Source organism: Ischnura elegans, chromosome 6, assembly GCF_921293095.1.
Source record: "Ischnura elegans chromosome 6, ioIscEleg1.1, whole genome shotgun sequence".
NCBI lineage: Eukaryota > Metazoa > Arthropoda > Insecta > Odonata > Coenagrionidae > Ischnura > Ischnura elegans.
Genome location: NC_060251.1, coordinates 34,884,111 through 34,896,418, shown reverse-complemented (window position 1 = coordinate 34,896,418; position 12,308 = coordinate 34,884,111). Strand labels below are relative to the sequence as shown.

The 12,308-nt window shown below is 36.8% G+C and overlaps 2 protein-coding genes across 2 annotated transcripts in view; one reads left to right on the top strand and one right to left on the bottom strand.

Moving 5' to 3' along the window:
- The window catches only part of LOC124160692, a 176,598-nt gene that overhangs the window by 106,643 nt on the left and 57,647 nt on the right, over positions 1 to 12,308 (bottom strand). Inside the window, exon 2 of the mRNA XM_046536668.1 lies at positions 9,844 to 9,949. The gene's annotated coding sequence lies outside the window, so the exon portion shown is untranslated. The remainder of the gene's footprint in view (positions 1 to 9,843; positions 9,950 to 12,308) is intronic.
- Positions 1 to 12,308, top strand: part of LOC124161349 — a 66,874-nt gene that overhangs the window by 16,287 nt on the left and 38,279 nt on the right. The gene's annotated exons all lie outside the window — the stretch shown is intronic.

Here is a 12,308-nt window from a genome sequence, read left to right as displayed (position 1 = left end):
TATTAATTCATGAGAAGAGTCATAAAATGGCCTCACGCTTTGCATAATGGGCAAGAAGTTGTTTTGAATAGGGAGAAACACATTACAGATGCAAAAATCTCGAACCAATACATCGTTAGAGAGAAAATGATCTGAAAAATATCCGTCTAAAAAGTTTTGGAAGGATAGCGGCAATGAAATTTAAAGAACGATAAAGAGAGCAATCAAAGTTATTTATATAATGTTTTACAAAGACGATGATGCAAAGAAAATTATGAGCTTTAAAGAAAGTCAACCAGCAGTTTAAATGACTTTTTAAGAATTGGCGTCCATTCTTCTGACCTTAAATTAGTTGACACGGTAATTTATTGTTTTCAGTATTCATTTATTTTTTTAGTTGTTGACTTTAAGTAACATGCTTAGTTATTTGTAATTTATTTATTAAGAAAGTAAGCCTCCTTATTTTGACGAATCTAGGTTATTTTTACGAAGTTTTATTCCACTTCATTTGATTTATGTACTTAAATACCATAATGAAGGAATGGAGGTTAAAAAAAAATTGAATGGATATATAATGTTTAGGTAGAATTTAAATCGTGAAATATCAGTGAGACATATGATTTTATGCTAATTATCGTACAATTTGTTTCCGGGGCCTGACTTAGATCGAAAATTTAGCAATGGCAAATGACGGTTAGTAAGTACGCGTATATTACCTGCAAAATAGACCCCAGAAATCCAATGTTTCGTAATATGATTAATAATACTAGAAAAAATTATCTAGAATATTAAACCTTTTTTGTAAACTATTGCTAGTGCTGCAGGTATACGTCGCGTTTAATCAGTAATTAATGAAACGATGTACAATATAATATCATGTCCAAATTAATTCAACTGAGTGCATAATTTGCTCGATTGCATAGTAAATTTTGAAAGAAGACCACTGTAAAAAAATTTACAGTTAATAGATTATTTAGCCCTCGATTATTAAAGGCAATTTTTTAAACTGCTGTTAGTTTTGAGTAACGCGAGCGGGTCGTATATAATTTTTTATTCCAAAATGTTGCTTCCTATACTCGTTTAGCCGGAAATGCCTCTGAATATCCAATGCAAATTGAGCATCAAAAAAATTGCTCCCGCGAGAAGTCATTTACTTACGTCATGATAACTGTTCTTCAAGGCGATAATAGTTCGTTCTTCACATTTCCCAGTGCCTCTCCACAGCGAAGTGATCTTGTATATCGTCCGATGAACTCCATACTATCTCCACCTTCTTTTATCATTTGTGCCGAATGTCTTTTTTTCTGCGGAAGTGTAGAAGTGTACGCAGTTTTATGATGCGTTAAGTACTGATGGTCAACAAGGAGCACCTTGAATACATTTATTTCCCTTGGTTATTCATGAAGAGTTTTTATATCAAAGCTAACGGAAGGATGTTACACAGGCATACGATGCAACAAGGAATTAGGTTTATTGAGAGCATACTTCAAGGATTCAGTCTCAGGTCTGATCGGTACACATCTTCACAAATTTGCTCATCAAAACTGTCCGATTTTTTATGATAAAGGTTTGAACTATTCTCGGTGTAGAAGTTGATTGGTTTGAAAGAGACAAAACTTCTGTTCACAAAAATTAGCCAATTAGAGCATATCGATGTCTAAGTTCTAACAACACGTATCTCAACATTTGGCCGGTTCGAGACAGGTATCTTAAAGTGTAATGACATTTAAAAAATTAAAATTCAAGCAAAGAACAAAACTTTATGTGCAAATGTATACTTCTTTTTCAGTTTTTTTAATTTATAATTTAATAGTACAATTAATAAAATATAATAGTTATAACAAGTAATAATATAAATCGCTTCTTTCGCTCTCCTGAAAAGTTGCTATTTTTGAGACACGTGCTGTTAGAACTTAGCCATCGAAATTCAAAGGTTAACGTTTTTTATTCAGTGCTGACATGATTAGCCTTGTGAGGTAATGTTTTGATGGTAATTTCGAGTTTGAGTATTAATCGCTTGGTAACTCAAATTGATTTTTTAGCATTTTCAGTTGCTTAACGTCATTTGTGCTGATTATTCAATGTGAAATGCAAAAATATGAGGAAATCTTGCAATTGGCTAACGTCTTATCCTTATCTTGGAATATTCCTGTATGACTCGCATTTTCTGGTAGCATTACCGTTTATCCAATTGTAGACTGAGAGGTTGAGACATTGGCCCTCGAGTTTTCGTCGCATATGCTTATTCAAATGTCGTCCATGTGATGAACTCAGTACGTCCCGCGCTGTATGTGGTAATGCACTTGCTCGATTAATTTGACAAATTTAAGAGTGATGAGAAATTTGACGTAAATGAAAAATTTAAGAATGAGGCTTGACACCATTTTCTCCATGATTGAAATTTATAAATGTCTCGATTTTTTTCGACTCATTTAAGTCTTCTCTTGAAATGATAAAACCTCAGAAAATAATTTAGTGGGTAGGAATCCAAGAGGTAAAAGTGATGATTTTTTTCTCAACAGAGTTAGGTAAAGTTAATTGTTAACATAAATACACAAAAACCTGTTTGCCAAGGGAAACGAGTGAGTCTCTGTTCTGTGCTGACATCGAGTGGAAAATAAAATGCACTAGTAATTATCTAGTTGATCTCGTTTGTTTTCTATGCTAATTTCTGTACCTAAATCTGAATGGAAAAGAGAAATCACTTGCACTCCTTGGCCTCCAACCCACTCAATTGACATCTTTCGAAAAATATCGTGGCAACGATGTAGAATTGCAGAGTTCAGAGATCTGCCTCTATACCGAGATGAGGTTTCCCCTAGCGAACCAGCCAACCGTTTATTTTATGGTCAACGGGCCTTCTCGAAATGATGCGTGTGGAAATGAAGGAAGGGATGAGAAGAAAATAGTACTCGTTCTACTCGCCAACTGCATTACAGATGATGACACCCGTGTTCTTGGCCTCCGCAGAGATTTGAACGCTAGGGAAGAGTGAAGAGGGAGTGATCCTCCAAGCTGGCGTGTGAGAATGTGCAGTGGCGAAGGAGGAGGCAGACAGTAATTGTGGTCATACATTTCTCTCTAAGGTCGCACTTGTGAACACACGGAGGGAGTGAACACACCCTGTGTGCAATTAAAGTCTCTTTCTAGATATGGCATGAAGTTCATTGTGTAAGGCCGTGGCCAGAAAATATTTTCGGAGGTGGTTTTGTGAACAGGTTGTGTATGAACGGCGAAAAATCTCATAATTTAGGCGCGTAAGCTTAAAAAATCTTAAAGCATACCATAGGTATTTGGTACTTAGTACATTTTCAGTTGTTTTTCGCAACCTGTAACGTAATAGACGTAACTTAATGTTTTATTAGGTAAATCTATATTTTAAACACAACCTTTTTAACCATGTTTAAACCAAAAGCAGTTCGCCTAAATTGGCACATATTTTCAATCTCAAAACCTTTATCGAACTACATAGTTCCTATACATTCCCGGTACGCCACGAGTTAAGGAAGAGGGTACGTTTCCGAGGGGTTGAGACACTTCATTAAAACCGTGCATGCTAAGAATATCAGGGGATTTTGACCCTCAGATGCCCCCCAGCCCTTGAAGGCCTTATCAACGTGTTTCTACGATAAACTTTTTTAACAATTGTAGATGAAAATGGAGTGGAGTGAAACAAATGTTTTTTTTAAGGCTCTAATTCATGTTAATTATTGCACGCGTGCATCTAAATTAATTTCCCCTTAAATTTTGAGTATTCACCGTTTCATAAATGGTAGGCAGAGTAATGCCGTATGGTAGGCATAGTATGGTAATGCCGCATAAATGATAGGCAGAGTAATGCGTAAGCCAACCGTGGCTTAATGAATGCTCGCACGTAAGGTGACTCTGAAATACAATCGTTGTTAAAATGAACCTTGCGAATTAATATTTTATGGAGTGTGCTTTATGTAAATTCGATGCTAAACAAATAGGTAGGTATATGTGACAAATTGTGTAAAATTTGGCTGGAAAAAATATCCGCTGTTATTTTTAAATGATATATTACTCACGGTTAAAAAATTTACAGATATTGCTCAATCTTCTGTTTGATATGCGATGTGTAAGGTACTCCAAAAAAACAGTTATAACCTGATAGAAACTCTAGTAACCCGTGATAAGTACTAAAAATTTTAAATTGCCCATAAGACCATGGAAAACTAATTTTCTTATGTTTTGACGGAAATTAACCTTACTGAACCAGAGCTGAAAATAAAAAAGTTAGAAATTTTCAATACTTACGCCGTTAAAAATGTATTTATACTTCAGGGTAATTAATTTTTTCTTCGTGTACAGTTTGTACACACTATGTGTACACAAATCTCATTCAATTTAACATTTTTGTTAAATAAGGAATAAAGCGCAAGCATGAAATGGCGGAACAGGATCTCCAAATATTTTAAAGGAAATGTGTTTATATGTTTACAATGGGATGAAGGTCACCTCGGAAGTAACGTCATCCCTTCCGCGTTTGATAGACGTCTGATCACTTCATCATTTTTATGTAATGGCTCGCTTCGGCAACGAACCTGTCTGAGAGTGTTTAAAGCGAGGAAAGGTCGATGTCAGTTTTTTTTTCTTTGAGCTCGGATGATTTTAATGGACGATAGAAAAAAAAAGGAATCAACCAAGGTGGACGGACCGTTATTCGAGGAAGATAACGAGACAGCGCGAAGGGTTGGGGGGAATGAGCAGTTAGCGAGGAAGAAGAAATATAAGGAAAGAGATATGAGGAAAGAGAAAGGAGACGTTGAATGAAGGGAAAAGTAATACAAGTTTTAAAGCATACTATAGGTGTTAGGTAGTACGTTTTTAGTTGTTTTTTGTTACTTGTAACGTAATGAACGCATGGTAATGTTTGATCAAGTAAATCTATATTTTAAACATAAGCTCTTTAACACGTTTAAACCAAAAGCAGTTTGCCTAAATGGGCACATATTTTCAATTTCAACACCTTTACCCAACTTCGTCGTTCCTGTACATTTAAATATCCCGGTAAGCAACGTGTTTCGTGGGGTGAATATTTGCATTATATTCTAGATTATGAAATCCATATCTCGTGATTGTGAACTCTATGCCCTCCCACTGTATTTTGTACCCGTAAAATCTGAAAATGGCTATACAAATATCAGAATATTTGTACAAAAGCCAGTATTAGGGATATGCTTGGAAAAGCTACCCGTTGGAACGCGATTGGGCGGTAATGTTTCCGTCATTCATATATGCATTTTGCAGTGAGAATTAAAAAATTAAATAAATATTTTTTTGGATTTACTGAGATCGGGTAGATAAATTGTCGATGAGGGTAAATTTGGTATGGTTGCTGGAGTTAGATTTCTATTTTGTTTATGGTTATAGTTTGTTTGCTGGTTGTTTTGCTCAAATCTCTGATCATATATACATTTGATTTCATTATAACTCAAAACATCGGTTCCAAGATCATAACATATTCATGAGGAGCATCCCTCTACCACTAGCATCACACGCTTCTTGGGTCGCGGTTCGCATTCACAACACGAAACCAGCTAGTGGTTTCCGGCAATACTTTGTGTAATTTACTGGTCATTAAGAATGAATTACTTAAACTTTGTTTGACCAGAAGATGACATTAATCGTCGAAACCGTGGAATTATTTTAATAAAAAATATCTGTGGAAAAACAAAGTTTAAATTACTGTTTCAAAAAGTGAGAAACATGTATGGATTGGGCTGCTAAAAAAAGCTGTGTGACGTCAGTTCTCCGGATTGAAGTCGGTACCTGCTGCCTTAATGGTGAATAAAAAGCATATCTGTTTACATATGATGGGTTGCAACACATGCCGGGGTGGCAGAGAATTATCTCGGAAACCCCGCTCCTAGTTTGAGTGCTGAGTTGATGGCATTTCAGGTACCTACAACTGCCCGGATGATAGGTCGTTAAACCGTAATTACATAGGAGTCATAGGAGTCTTTTTTGAGGGAAGGAAAATTCTAACTCCAGGTACATCCTTCCCTGCATTCCTTTCATGGCCCGAATGGCATTTTAGTTGTTGGCCATATCCATGAAAATACCATGCGTTCCTCCATAAACAGTAATTCTAAGCGCTAAACTACTGTAAAACATCGCTTTCCTCAAATTGCTGTCTTGCATTGTTGAGTAGCAAAGGCTTGGATTTAAAGGAAAGGATTTAAATTTGTGTGGTAATATGGTTTTATAGTGAAGACTAGTTTATATCTTGACTTCTGAAAAATTATTGCTGTTAGTTCCTTTATTCATCCCATACTTTCCCGAGGAAAATCTGATGACATGTCATTCATGTATGTAATTATGGTGGTAGAAATTTGAGTAAAAATATTAATTTCATCTCGGCGGAAATGCGTAAAAAGAAAATCACAGAAGTCGATGATTGCTCTCCCTTCTGCAATGAGGTTCGGTGTTATTCATTATAAAGAGAAGAAATAAGATTTTTTTAATTTGTGTGTTACGGAAAATAAAAAGGAGAAATCTTAAGCAGAAAGATTACATAATAGGAAGGAGATCGGTACGGGAGATATCTTTGATCAAAGATTAACGAACAGCTAATTCCATGATCCCTGTGCGAGATGTATCAAACAAAATGAGTAACAATTCTCGTTTAGTATGTGCTGTGTGCTGTAATGAGGAATAGATAAGCTTTTTTTGGGTGAATCCTAGTTATTTTATTAGTTCATTCCTAGTTATTGTATCAAGTTCAACGATCAAGGCCGTAGCCAGAAAATATTTTCGGAGGGGGTTTTGTTAGGAAAGAGGGTACAATTCGGGGGGGTTCATTTGCGGGAACACTTAATTAACACGCAAATTCTAAGAATATCTGGGGGTTTTGGCCTCTCTTTACGGTCTTATGAACGTGTTTCTAAAATAAAATTATTTCACAATATTATAATAGAATTAAATACATATTTTTAGGCTCTAAGTCATTACTATTTCATGTTAATTATTGCACGAAAATACCGTGCAATACCGCCACATAAATCAAAGAAGTTGGATGCAATCTTTTACAGTTACTGTACGCAGATGAGGACTCTATATCACTAGATTATTCAATAAAGACCTCTTTGCTGGCGTTTATTACCTCTGAAACTTGAAGATAATTGTTAGCTAGGCACAGATGGCAATTAAAATTCCCATTTCATACTTCAAAGGTGATCTAAATCAAAGCGGTTATGAAGTCATAAAATCATCGCCATGGTCTTTGGCTTATAAGTGACCGTGGCTATAATTTTATGGCGCCAGAATAACAGCTTCGTTGATTCGTAATATGTGCACTCATTTCCCGCGCGCATAAATTAGTTTTACGAATTTAAATAACGCATTTATTCAATTGAACGATTTGCAGCCATTTATTTGAAAGACTCATACTAATTTTTACCCTCTTTTCATTATTTTATATGGCAAATATAGTTAGGTTTATATATAATCAGTGGCGCCGTCTCCATGGGGCTTGAGGGGGCCCGAGCTCCCTCAAAAATTTGTTATGGGTGTGAGGAAATAATGTGTCAGGCTTGTCGATTTTCCCCGGAGTGTCCAGATATCGAGATTCGAGTTATCAGGGTTCTAATGTTGATCATATGACTGTTCTAAAATGCTTAAAAAACTTCAAACTTTCTACTTATAAAATTTTCCGGGACAAGATCCCCGGTTTGGGCCCCCCCAATATTTTTTGTAAGTCGGCATCCCTGCATATTAATGAACCAAAAATAGGACGGCGCTTGGAAACGATGCGAAATATTATTCTATTTATTGGTCAGTACGATATTCCTTTTCTAGATGTACTAAGAAAAGTAAGAACTAAAGCTATTCGGCTTGTGATCCACTTTCACTCACACATTCTCAGTGGTACAAACAGAAGGTAGGTTTTGATGAGTGAGGGTAGAGCTTACCCTAGATTAAGCGTAAAGGCCGTTTTACACGAAGCACGGAATTGCGCAAGTAGGTAATGACAGGATTAATTACTCATTTTGGCGTGGAATTGCGGGTATACACGAGCAGAACAGGGGCAGATTTGAACAGGGGCTATTTTGTCATCTCTCGTCGCTTGCTCTCTAGTTATTCACCGTTTTACACGACGCAATTTTGACTGCGCATTCGTACACGCGTCAGGTTGTGCAATCACGTGCCCCGCGTCAAACGGTCTTAAAAGTGAATGGGCGAACAAACTTCTCAGTGCAGCTAGCAAGCTCCTATCTCTAGGCCATTTTTCAATGAGAGGTTTTACTGTTAGGCGTGAGCTGCGATATTTGAACCCGGGAAGCTTTGGGCAGCTGTCACACGATCTATCCACAGCCCCGCTACGCTTGAAATCACTCCGTAGTTAGGGCTTTAATTAATCTCTGATGTTCTAGGCCACTTTGGGAGCATATCGCCCCAGAAATTTCGTTTAGAGTATTTCCGGGTTGTGATTCGCCGGAAACATTTACCTTGAAGAATGGAAAAAGGAGATATATTAATGAGGTAGGGAAGACTAGGGAATTTATGATAGTCGCTAAGGTATAAAGGAAAATTCCATCCCATTCACGGGAAGGTGTAAAATCTACGGATTATGAAACTACATCTTCTATTTGCTCGGAAATTCTTTAATATTTATGAGCGTAAGGAATATGCTTCGCGCCTCCATTGTATTTCCGTGGAAATAATTTTGTCAGCGGGTAGGAAAATTTTCGGGAGAAATGTCATTTTAATACCAATTAAATTTCATTAGTAGTCTCTGTGGTATCGTATACTTATCAGAAAAGAGTCTTTCTCAGTATCCGTGGCTGGTGCAATAGAAAATGGAATTTTGAAGCGCCTAGTCATTCGTAATTCAGGAGAGAGTTAATTTCACTTTCCTTGAATCGTTTATAGCGTGCTGGTATTAGTACGCTATTTTTTCATATTGTCTTAATTTTTAACTTATAAACGAAGCAACACATGTGATGGCAACGGTTTAGGGTACTGTATTACCTACATAAGTGACTTTTACAATCCACTTAGAAGTTTTTGACCTGCGTAGTGGCTGATTTTTTTCGACGAGGTACTCTCCCGCTCCAACACTTGAAGTACGTGGAATATTTTTTAAATGGAGAACATCGAGGGTATCGAAACCTTAAATACCATCGAAGGTATCGAAAGCTTAAAACATTTTCTTTTGTCCTAATCATGGAGATCGGGTTGGTGTGGTGGCTAGTAAGTCGGCTTCCCACCCCGTGGGCTCGGGTTCAAATCCCGGCGGTGGCAGAGAATTTTCAGAGACTGCCCGATTCCTGCTTGAATTTTGTGTGGAGGGAATTTCAAGCGCAACACTCCGTCCGTCGGATGGGACGTTAAGCCGTGGTCCCCTTGGCGCCTTTCGTTAAGAGAAAGCTAATGCCGGCGCCGGGTTACCTTATCTACCCTCACCTCATGGCGCAAATGACCTCAGATGTCGATCGCCTCCCCCAAATGCCATACCATACTTTATTTTAATCATTTTTTTGGGCTTGATTTTTTTCCTGTATCCTCAGGTGTTAAATTTTTGCGGACATTTATTTAAATTTTCTTTAACCCAATAGAGCATGAAGGAGGATCATCGACTGAGGATTATCGTTGAATAATGTGCGGCAGTTAAAAGGGAATTACCAATGTAATGCTGGATTTGATTATTCTTTCAAGTAATTTAAGATTATCAGTGGTAGTTTTTTGGGTATTGTCTTAGAATCAGCCTTTTTTTTTAATTTTCTTTACTTCATGATGAATCGGGAAGTAAATTTTAACGAAATTCTCTGATAATTCTAATGATTATAATTAATTAATGATTTGATATTTTTAATTTGAGATTTAAAATTTATTACAAACCTTATGAATATTTCTTTTTGTGGTGCAGCACCACTGATAAGCAGCTTTTTCCTCTCACTGAGTCCTCACTGCGAGTTCTGTAGAATCCTTGCGGTTCTGTAGAAACCTGTTTAATAAATAAAACACATTCCCATTAGTTTTTCCATAATTAAAAATACGTCAGCATGTATATAATAATCACTTTGCTAACCTTGATAGCCCATGAATAAAATGAAAGTCCTAAAGCCGAATTTTAAGCGAAATTCAAATGAAATTTCGGTTACAACGATTAACAATCGTTTTTTACAAATTGTACAAGATCAACAGTGCCTTATTTCCAACTGCATTACCGAAATGTCAAGAGCTCAAAGTCGTAGGTACAACTGGGTTTGGCGTGGAAAATAGGAATGCTGTATTGGCTTATATTTCTGTCGTAGAATTTCTGCGAGGTAAAGCGTTAATTTTGGATGTCAGCCATCTTAGTCTCACGGAAATGAATTTTATGGATGTACCCTCTTGTTTTAAGACGCTTTATTATATTCGCTTTCTTGTTTGTTTGTGCGTGTGTACTTCCGGGAAAAATCTAGCTACTCAAATCTCGACCACTTCCTGATTAATTGTAGCGATGAAATTTTCAGGATAGCTAAGAACGGACAGCAATGCAATGTTCTTACACTTTTACCATGATCGGAAAAGCATCTCGAGTAATATTCATAAGTAAAAATTAAATATGGAGTTCCAAAAATAGCCACTAAAATCTAATGGAGGCGCTGCAATCATTATCGGTGCAGAGTCCTCTAATTTGCACAATAACTTGCTCTATCAAAACTACTCCCAGGAGTAGTTGTTACAGGACTCTGTATCAGTGCAATAAAGTTGCTTTCCCAACAACGTCCGTCGTAGCCCAGTTGAACAGATTCTTCGTTAGTAGGAGTGCCAACTAAGAATCTATTCTGATCTCTTTAAAATATCAGCGAGACTATTATGGAATTAAAATCCCTATGAAAATGACATCCCTCACTAAATTATTACCTAACCGGAGACAAAATTATTTCCACGGAATCACAAAGACGTGAAGGAGCGTCCTTGCGCTCTTAAACGTTGAAGTATTTATGAACGCCCGGGATGATTTTACGGTAGCCCTGATAGAGTCCACAAATTCTTGATAATTTTCATTATTAGATCTCCACAGTCATTTCTACATATTCTTAATCTTGGCTTGTTACCTAATGCCACCCACCCAATCTCATCTCCTCCCATTATATCTGCCTTGGCCACTTTCAATCTATCCCGGAAGAAGAAGAGTCCAGCGGGCATATTAATTTCTCGGAGCCCATCTCCGCTAATTTAGTCCTCCACCTTATCGTTCGTGGAATGGAAGCGTTATGAAAGCGGAAAGAAAGAAGGTCGGAAATTGGAATTCATTTTCTGGAGTTTTAATTGCATCCCTGAGTTCCCCAGTGAGAGAATTCATTTGCGTCATTGTTGCGTTGATGGCCAGCTCAATGTTCTATCCTCAGAAGAAGGGTGAGGGTTCAATTCTAAGCTCGCGTTCAAGTTTAAGTGAACGCATCATTTCTTCTCGATTTTTTTTATTTATTCTTATTTCGCGTCGTACCGTTCGTTATAAATATGCGCCATCGGCTTGAAATTTTCAGTGTGTTAGAAGCACAAGTTTTTCTACAATTTCCTTTATCTCAAGAAACAAAGAATAAACGTGCATTCGTTTCGTATTAAAGATCTTCCACGCGGAATTGAATTCGGTGCGTCATCTACGTGTGGGTCTCGATGTAAAAATTACTGCGTTACAAGCGTCAGCAAAACAAAATATTTTCACCCTGGATATGGGGGCTGGGGTAATATCCCAGCCCATATCATCAGCGTTATTCCGAAGTCTCACGGTTTCCAAGTTGCACTTATGTTTCGATTATTGTTTAAGGTATTTCATATTTCATGTGAATATTTTTCTTAGGTTAATCGATGTGGTGAAAAAAGGGAAAACTCACAGCCGAATTTGTACTATTGCTTGAGTGAATGATGACTATATGGCGTGGAAAAGTAGGAGTAAAACTTTGCTGCAATATTCGTATTTAAGTGTACATTTGTAAAGGGTATTCATCATATAATGGCGAAGTCATGGTGAATAGTATGGGGTCTGAAATCTCCTTGGAGCTCCTAAATGGGTTTTGAGATGAGGTCTTTCTAAATTAATGCTGGATCAAAAAGAAGAGACAGTAATCGTAGCAAAAAATTATCGTTGTAACTTGTATGAAATTTAAACCGATAATTTACAATTCTTTGATTTTATTATTTATTTGAGTTTTTGTAACCAGGAATCATATAGATAAAAGTAACCATAGTCGAATAATTCTTTCAAAGATCTATCTTCATTCATTCCTGATTTTACTACTGGTGTACACTACTGATTTCTACGCAGTTATTCAGAGAATAATAGATACTAATTTTCAGTCCATGATCAAATATCC